Here is a 10,897-nt window from a genome sequence, read left to right on the forward strand (position 1 = left end):
GAACTTTTTAGAATTTTATGCTGTCTAATTTCATATATGTTTTAATGTTTATGGTTTTTATTTTTGGAATAAATTATAGTAATGAACTCAGAATTATTTATTGAGCATGAAAATGGGAAGTTTTAATTTTTAGGTTATTTGTATTTTTTTTCTATGCATTTTAATGGTGAATTTTTTATTTGTTTTATTTTTTCCCCAAAAAGTTTTTTTTTTAATATACACATGTAGTTATAATCGATTATAAATTAAGATTTTATTTTCATTTATATTTTAATTTTACCATAATACATCCAAATTTAATCAAAACATAATAACAAAAAATTTAAAATTTATATACATTGTAAAAGATAAATAGCTATTTTGATAATAACTATTTTTTTAAATTCCCAAACATATATTTCAATAGAAAAACATACCAGATGCAATCCTTAGTTACAAAATAGTTAACCATATTGAATTCCTCAATTTATTTCGCTTACCAAGCCCTTACTTCTTAAGATTTATTATGAACAATTTTTATTTTTTGCAATAATATTGACCAATTATGCTTAGCATAAACAAATATATAGTTTTTTTTTCCCCTTTTGGGGAGGGATTATTGCCAATAATTAACTATTAACATTTGGCTGTCTTAAAAAGACAAACAAATATTTACAAAAAAGTAAAATGAGGATGTCACGGCATAAGCACCAAATAGTTTGTAGATGTGAGTTCCATACTTGGGTAGGAATTCAAAATCGTGTGGATGATTTAAAATACTATAATAAAAAATCTAATTTTGTATAGATCATAATGGATTATTTTTTAAAATTCTTACCAGAACGTTGGAAGGTTTTAATAATTTTTTGGGTTATTTGTATTGCTTGTCTCTAATTTGTAGCATGTTTTGCAAATTTAGCTTTGATATATATATATATATATATATATACACACCTATTTTGCATCCTTTTCGGTAAAATGCACTGTTGGTCCCCAATCCATTTTTCATTGCAAATTTAACATAATGTAAGGATATTACATACAATAAATAAAATATATATATATATATATATTTGAACATTACAAATAACACATACCATTTTATCCCTTTATGATTAGAATCTATGTTTTCATCATAAACATAGATAGGGATGTTTAACTATTCAACCTACTCACTTCGTCTCATATTTTTACATATATATATATATATATATTTATTTAGAAATATTTTTTTAAAAAAATATTTCAATTAATAATTATTTAAATATATAAGAATTTATACTTGCTTTGTAGAAAATTGCTTTATAGAAAATTGAGCAAGTACTAATTTTTTTATGGATATTTTTAAAAGAAAAATGATAAAACTTTAAAAAATCTATATAAATTATTTTTTAAAAATTTATTCTTATAACCATTTGTCACCTACTAAAATTTTCATTTTACTTCCTTCATCATTGTGAAAATTTTATCTTTTATTTGAAAAAAAAAAAGGTTATAACATTTTTGATTTTTTATATTGATTATTTTAATTCATATTCTTTTAAAAAAATTTCAAAATTTTAATATTAGTTCAATTTCTTATACATGATTTAGTATGAAAAATATAATTTATAGAATTTTATAAGTTGTAAAGATTTTTAAAAAATTTCAAGGATTATTAGTAAAGAAGTTTCAATATAGATAAAGAGATTGAGAGCCAGAGAAAGTTAACTGGCTACTAGCCTTGTATTGATATATATATACAGCTACAAATAAAGAATAAAAAGGTAACAAGAATTGGGTCCTCCATGAGCCAGACAAAATTAACTGGCTACTAGCCTTGTATTGATATATATACAGCTACAAATAAAGAATAAAAAGGTAACAAGAATTGGGTCCTCCATCTGCAGAGTTTTATAAATAATACAACTAACAAATAATTTATATAAGAAAAGTATAAGAGAGAATGTACAAGGAAAATATATCAAGAATTGAGCATTTGAATCCCTTGCGACATGGAAGAGGATTGTTTTCTAATATGCCCCTGCATGATTGGGTCACCATTGGATACACCAAGCTTGGCCCAAAGATAAGTAAATTGTTGCGTGGCAAGAGGTTTTATCAAGAGATCAGCAAGCTGGTCTTGAGTGGTAACATGAGAGACGGATAAGTCACCCATGGCAACCTTGTTACGACAAAGTTGCAATCAACCGTAATATGCTTCATTTTGGAATGAAAAACTGAGTTTGTACATAAGTAGATGGCTCCAAGATTATCACAAATAAGATGAGGAGGCTTTGTAGAATGAATGAGAGATTTTGAATCCAAGAGAGTTCAATAGTAGTTAGTGATTAAAATATCGGTATCGACGGAAATATCAAGGGTATGATTTTATAAAAATATCAATGGAAATATCGATATCGATGGAAATATCGATAAAATTATGAAAATTGTAAATATTTAATTTACAATATAAATTTTTGCATATAAGATCATTAGTATAGTAAAATAATATAAAAATATATAATAATTAGAATATAATGATAATAAAATACTTATTCAATTATGCATATATACCAAAATCCTATATATTATACAACAGAAAAACTAATAATGTTATTTATTTATTTTATTTTATTGTTTTTGAATAGATAAAATCAAAATAAACACTAAAAGAGTGGACAAAAAGATAAAGAGGAGGGATATGTATTGAGATGCTACAATCCTACAATCTTTAAAAACTTTAGATTTTCTAAAAAGACCCGTAACTACAACTTAGCCAGCCCAATTAATAAGTTGAATATTTAAGCCTATGAAGAGGCCCAATATAAAATAATATGATAATTTTATATTATTATTTTTCTTTTTCCTTTTACCCCCACGTGGGAAAAAAGAGAGGAAATTAAACCATGCAACATAAGTTTGTCCTGACGCATCCAGAAGATTTAGTCTAGGTTTGGTACAGATGGTACCATTTTCAATCAAGAGAGGAGAAGGACAAAGATTGTTCCTCTACTGATGACAGTGAGTTGTTTCTTTAATCCAAGAATACATGAGGCAGAAGCATTGACAAACAGTTTTGTAAATCTTTGCCATGCTTCTCACAAGGTGGTAGCTGATGCCACGAGAGGTGCAATCTAATTAGAAAGAGAGGAAATTAGACCATGCAACATAAGTTTGTCCTCATGCATTCAGAAGATTTAGTTTGGGTTTGGTACAAATTTACCATTTTCAATCAAGAGAGGAGAAGGACAAGGATTGGTACTATCTGAGTAACCAATTTGGTCGTATCCAAACAAGAGAGCATTGATCTGGGCTTTCCAAGAAGGATAATTGTTACTGGTTAGTTTGATAGGAAGTTAAGAGGCATTAGTTTGATAAGATGAAGTATCAATAACTGTTTTACCCTAATTGATTTGCACTGTATTATGACTTTATAGAATCAGAATTTAAAGTCAAAATATCCTGATTGGGATTGCAAATATAAATAGATTATGTTTAATTTATAACAAATTAAGAAATTAAAAACATTGAAAATTTTTTATCCAATAATAATTTAAAATTTTAAAAATCTTTACAACTTATAAGATTCTAGAAACTATAGTTTTCATTGAAAGCCATGTTAAAATTAAACTAAATTTAAGGTTTTTGAAATTTCTTTAAGAGAATATAATATTTTTTTAAGATGTTAATTTTTTGTTGAAATAAAAATAATTTTGTTACAATAAATAAAAAGGAGGAATGAAAAGAAAATAAATTGCATTATTCATACTAAAACATGTTTAAAAATTGAACCGAAGGTTAAAGTGGTTTTAAGAATAAAGTTTTTTTTAAAAAAAAAAAAACCATTTGTATAGAACTTTTAAAATTTTTATCTCTATTTTGAAAAAAATATATTCAAAAAAATGTAGTACTTATTCAATTTTTTTTCATAAATTAATATAAATTAAATATAATTATATTTTTAAATGATTATTAATTTAAAAAACATATTCCATATTTTTTTTCTTTTTTTCCTTTTTCATTTTTTTCATGCTTATTGCATGTAGGATCCTATAACTATGTCACTTTTGGTCCATCCTATCTAATGGGTCTTTTGATGGAAAATGGGCTAAGGACTATTAGTGCAAAGAAATTGATGTTTCAAAAATAAAAAGGTTAATTGTTAATTACTATTCTAAAGGTTCAAACTTATGCGAATCAAATTCTGAAGTTTTGAATTGTTTGAATTGAATTTTAAAATTTTAAATTTGTTGTAAATCAATCGAATTGATTAGTGATGTTAATTTTACTGTTAGATGATGTTAACATACTGATGTCATAATTCGTTTTTCAACAAAAAATAAAAAAATTTAAAAAATAAATTTTTTATTTTTCATTTTATATTTATGGTTTTTCTATTTAATGATTCTATCCATTCCTATTTTATTTAAATGAAAATTTCAAAGAAATTAAATGTTTTTAACCTAAAATTAGATAAAAATAAAAACAAAATTGAAAATTTAGGTGTGATAAAAAAAATTATGGGACCAAAAATTAAATAAAATAATTTTACTAGACAAAAAATTAATAATATTTTTTCCACCTAAACCATAAAAATATTAGAGCAAAATTACAAAAAAAAAAAAATAAATTAGACTTAACAAAAATAAAAACAAAATTACAATTGGAATTTTTGCTCTACTAAAAATATTTTTATTAGACCAAAAATTGAATAAAATAGTTTTAGATCGGAAATTTATAATAATTTTTTACGACCAAATCATAAAAAAATAAACATTAGACAAAAAATAAAAATAAAGATACAAATGAATTTTAACTTTTATACTTTTTTATTTTGATTATGATTGATTTTATTTTTTATTTGGTTTAATAACTTATTTTTATTATTTTTAAATCCTTATCTTTTTAAGTAAAAGTAATTCATTATATTTCATTCTTTGAAGAGTTCAGAAATTTGTAATTGAGTATAGGTAATTTATTATCCTTTTCTTCATAAAGCAGAATAGAAAACATAAAAACTAAAATTTATTTTTATTTTTTTTATTTTTTATTTTTTATTTTGGACTGATTTTTTATGGTTTGGGCATAAAAAAATCATTACTAATTTTTTGTCCATTAAAATTATTTTATTTAATTTTGATAAATAAAAGTATTTTTATGAGACCAAAATTCCAATTTTATTACAAATTTTTATTTTGGGTCTATTTTTTGGTGCAAAATTATTTAATTTCTTTGTAGTTGAAATGAAATAGGATTGGATACCATTTTTTAAATAAAAAATCATAAATATAAAATGTAAAAATGAAAAAGCTTTAATTTTTTATTGAAAAATAAATTAAGATATCAGCATGATCTCAATTAGACTAATTTGCAACAAATTTAAAATTTCAAAATTCAATTTAAACAATTCTAAAATTTATAATTTGATTTGCATAACCTTGAAATTCCAAAATACTAATTAACAATTAATCCAAAATAAAAGTACCTACAAAAAAGATAAAGGCTAAATTTGCAAAGCGCATCAAATAGCAAGAATCAATGGTGTAAATAACCCAATTTTTTAATTATTTGTGGAAAAAAATCTTACAAAAAAATTATTATTTTTCATAACTTTTTATTAAATAAATATCGGTTCTCATTTTTTTTATGTAATTATTAAATAAAAAAATATTTTCTCTTAAAAAAATTAGGCTTTATGGTGCTTATTGTACGGTCCCTAAACTATGTTGTATTTGCACTTTTGTCTCTCTTACTTAATGGATTTTTAAATGTAAAATGAATTGGAGATTAATGGTACAAAAGAAACGAGCTTTTTGGGACTAAAATGCCGAAGAAAAAAAAAAAAGCTAAATGTATAAAATATGCTAAAAATATAGGACCAACCATTCTAATTGCCTTATGGCACAATTAGTATGCAGAATAAAATAACTATTACATACGATTAACTATTCCTATATTTGGTATATTTCAAATTTTAAAAATACCTATTCTATAAAAATACTTATTCTCCCATTTTAAATAATAGATATTCCTTTTAAAAACTTTAGAATTATTAATCAGTCACTTAAAAGATAAATATTCTTATCATATTTAAAATATATTTATGTTTAAATTGATTTATAAAATTTGAAATATATTTAAATATGGTAAGATACATCAATACATAAAGAACTATAAAATTTGACTTTTAATTGATTTTTACCAATTTATTTTTTTAAAAGAAAATACACATTGAACCTAATTCAAGATAATAACAAAAAATATCAACAAAAAAATCTGTATCTTTTTTTTTTAATTTTTTATTCCCATGAATATGTATTTTTATTTTATTACGAATAACCATTCTATATATTAGACGTATCTTTAATTTATTTAAACCGTTTTTCCATTCAGATATATTACCTTTCATCCAAGTCATACAAGCCACTAAGATCATATTTACATGTAGATATCTTCTTCTTCTTCTCCTTCTTCTTTTATTTTTTACTTTTACCATTATACATTTAGATATCTTAACTATTCATTTTAGTTTTCCAAGCCTATAAATAAATAAGATCTTTACTTATCAAAACTACCCAAAAAAATTACAAAAATCCAATTTATTTTGTTGGGCATTGGTTGGTTTGAGAGCAATGCAATTTTCAACCCATAAAAATATTTATATCTTAAAAAAAAATTAAAATACGTTAAATATAATAGTTAATTTTTTTTTAAAAATAAGTTAAATATGATAAAATTTTTAATTATCAGATGTTATTTTTTGTTAAAAATGAATCAATATATATATATATATATATATATAGTCAATCTATGGTATAAACATCCATATTTTTTTATCATGTGAAAGTTCAAAAAGACAATAATTTTTGAAAAAAAAATCTTTAATACTATCATATAAAAACAATAATTTTTTCAAAAATCATTATCTTTAAGGATGTTTACATTATAAAAAAATATAAAAATCCACATCATAGAATCTTCCTTAGTATATATATATTAGTTATATATATATATATATATAAAAGCTGGAATATCAAAAAATGCCAAACTTTGACCTCACTAGAAAGAAGGGTTTTTTGCACTAGTGGTCATTTATCTTTAGCATGTTTTGCACATTTAGCCTTGATATATTTTTTGGGCGTTTGTATCTCGTAAGTTCGGTTTCTTTTGCACAATTCCGTTGAAGAAGAGGGATCAAAATGCAAATTGGACATAATTATGGGACTTCACATGTAAAAATTATTTTCTAAGATAAAATATTCTTAAATTAATAATTATTTATTATCTTAAATTTAATAAAAAATTTGATAAAATAATTTGAAAAATGTTAAAAGAATTTTTTCCAAAAATAATTTAAATTTTTGATAATTTTACAAACTTATGAAATTTTAAAAATTATATTTTCATACAGAATTATGTTTAAAAAAATTGAATTGTCTATTAAAATTTTGACATTTATTTTAGGAGTACATAAATTAAAACACTATATATAAAAATGTTATAATTTTTTGTCTAATAAAAAAATTTACAATAAATAAATAAAAGGAAGTAAAAAGAAAATAAATTTTATTTTTATAATTTTCATACAAAACCATGTTTAAAAATTCGAATTGGATATTAAAGCTTTGAAATTATCTTAAGAATATAAATAAAAAACTAAATATAAAAATTTAAAATGTTATAATCTTTTGTTGAAATTAAAAATAAATTTTGTTATAATAAATAAAAAGAAAGTAAAAAGAAAATTTAGTAGATGACAAATGGTTCTAAGAATAAAATATTTAACATATAACTTATATATATATATATATATATATATATATTTTTTTTTTTTTAAAATTGTTTTTGGCTTAAAAAATATTCAAAATTTTTAGGAATTTTTCAATTTTTTCCTCATAATCTTATATAAAATAAAAATTATTTATTACATTTTCAAATAATTATAAATTTCAACAAATAATTTGGATGAAAAATGGATTAAAGGACTACTTACGGGACAAAAATGCCTAAAAAAATCGGAACCAAGTGTACAAAACACACTTAAAATAATGGACCATTGCAGCAAAAAACCTCTCAAAAGAAATATACAGCGACTAAAACGTTAAAATTCTTTTTTGAAAATAAAGCATATTCTGACATTTACCCTTGCTTACCCTTTACTCAGTTTTAACCATTCTCTTGTTCTTTTTATTCTATTTAGGGCATTGGTGTTGGCACTTTTAAAAAAAAAAAAAAAAAATCTAAAACTTATATGTTGCATACTGCTTTTAAAATTACCATGATAATTTATTATTAAAGTTCTTTGAATGGAATATTTTTGCTTTTGGAGAATTGCAAAAATTGTCATTGCAATTTTAATCTTGTACTTCATTTTATAATGTTAACAATGTAAATTTTATTTATTTATTGAAAAGTTAAAAGTTTGATAAAAGTTAACAAACTAATTTGGCTAGTTTGTAAACAAATATGCTATATATATAAAAATTTTCACAAGCAAATATAAATTTTTTTTTTTCGTCTAGAAGAATATATGAATTTTTTTGTTTAAAACTGGATAAGACAATGGTTGTAGGAGTTTGGATGCGATTGAATCTACTCAAGTGCTAACAATAATATATGCATATCGGAGTAACTTTAGAAATTAATATTTATATGGTTAAAAATCATATTTCATGTTCTAGCTCAACATATTGGGTTAAAATATGTAAATAGAATATATATGCTATAAATTTAATTACCATTTTAAATTTAATATAAAAATCTTTAAATGAATATAAAGTTGTGTGAATTTCCAACTTAACTAGCTTGGTCATCATGTCGATTATATATCATGTTTTTGATTTTGGTGGGAGTTTGGATATTTACAATTTGCATAGTAATTATTACAATATGATAGATTATGTAATAATATTTACAAGGTTAAAAAAATATATTGATAAAAACCAATAAATTAAAAAGATTTTTTTTTTTTAAGGAAAGTAGAAACAAGAATTTTTTTTTTTTTTTTTTTAATATGCTGCCAAAAACAAAGCTAATTAACTTGGACTGTTACAGATCAGTCCATGTGCAAGTATGTAGGCCTAACCTACCATTTTGTTTAAAATACTAAAAAGGAAAATGCAAAAAGATTGTAAAACGTTTGTGGATTGGAAACTTTCGAGCTGCATCTGCAGTGTTGGTGAGATGAGACTGAGGTCTCCACCCTATCGTACCCAGAATTTGAAAATGTTGTTTCATTTTCAAATCATTAAGAAATTAATTTCAATGACAATTTTAATTTTTTATACTATATTTTTACAACACCAAACTAATTTGTACAAAACTAATTCTATAGTCACTTAAAACTAATTCTTATATTTATCAGGGAAAAAAAAAAAAAAAACCCTTATTCTTACAGTCGGTTTCATAATGTTTAGCTTTTTGATTAATTCTTAACTAAACTAATTTTATTACCCAAAAAAAAAAAAAACTAAACTAATTTATATATATTTTAATATTTTATTAGAGTTTATTATTTGCAATTAACGATGATGAAAGCATCAAAACTATTACTACTGATATGATAATTACTGCTTCATTATATTTAGTTATGTAATACTTAATAAGGAATCATACATTATTTTAAATAGTTATTTAAATATCCAAATAACATATAAATTATATTTTGGTAATTGTTATTATTAGGTTACATATGTGAGAAATAACATTTTTCTTTTATAAGCCACATCAATTACCTCATTCAACTCAAAGTTGAAACCACTTTAGGTTAGTCGGTTTAATGGTTGGTTCCATTTGTTCTCCTCCACTCATTTTCAAACCGGTGAATAATTTTTAAAATTTACAGTATAAAAAAATTAATTTCAATTACTTCATAGAAAGACAAATTAATTTAAAAATTCACTCAACTTATAACCCATGTGGTTAAGTAGCCTAACAAAGGTCATTTTGATCCTGCGCTTCAAGCATGGCATATTTTTCATTAGCAAAAAAAGAAAAAAGAAAAAAAAAAAAGCTAATAAATGGGAGAACATATTAGTTACTTAGTTATGATTTAGTAAGCTATTTAATTTATTTCATTAGCATAGGCAAATAATAGCTATTTAATTTATTTCATTAGCATAGGCAAATAATATATAACAATATTACTTTATAGCATTCATTTGTATTTTTATATTTTGATATTAAAAATCTAGTAAAAAAATAAATATTTAATGATAGTCAATTAAATTGTTACATGATGTATAAATAATATTTATTTTTTTAAAAATAAAATAATTTTTTTGCATTTTCTTTACTATCCCCATTTAATATTACAATATATCAATATCATGTATTATAAAAGTTAGTTAGATAAGCTATTAAATCAAAACTCATTAATTAATTTTTCATATTTTAAGTGTACTAAATTATTTTTAGACAAGCTATTAAATCAAAACTGATTAATTAATTTTTCATATTTTAAGTGTACTAAGTTATTTTTATTCACTACCATTGCTTTGGTAAATATTGTTCTTTATACGACATTACTACATTTGGATTGATGAAATAAAAAAGGAATATAGAAGAATATATTTAAATTTTTTGTTTGGATGATTAAAATAAGGTGGAAAGGAAAGTAAACAAATGAAATGAAAATAATTGATTCTTTTTTTATTTTAATTGACTTTGTTTCTCTTCCAAATTTAATAAGCAACAGATGAATAATAAAGTGTTTTTATGAAGTTTTTAATATTCAAAATAACTTTTATTCTTACTGTATAAAATATTTATTAATCATCCCAAAAATAATTATTAATAAATATTTTCCTTTAAATCCAAGTATAATGTTTTTAAGGAAGAAAGACACTCTTTTACCTCAAAAAAGAAAAGGGCAAAAAAAAAAAAAAAAAAAAAAAAAAATAATAATAATAAATAAAGAATAAAGAGACTCTGACCC

This window comes from Ziziphus jujuba, chromosome 5 (assembly GCF_031755915.1).
Source record: "Ziziphus jujuba cultivar Dongzao chromosome 5, ASM3175591v1".
In the NCBI taxonomy this organism is placed as follows: Eukaryota; Viridiplantae; Streptophyta; class Magnoliopsida; order Rosales; family Rhamnaceae; genus Ziziphus; species Ziziphus jujuba.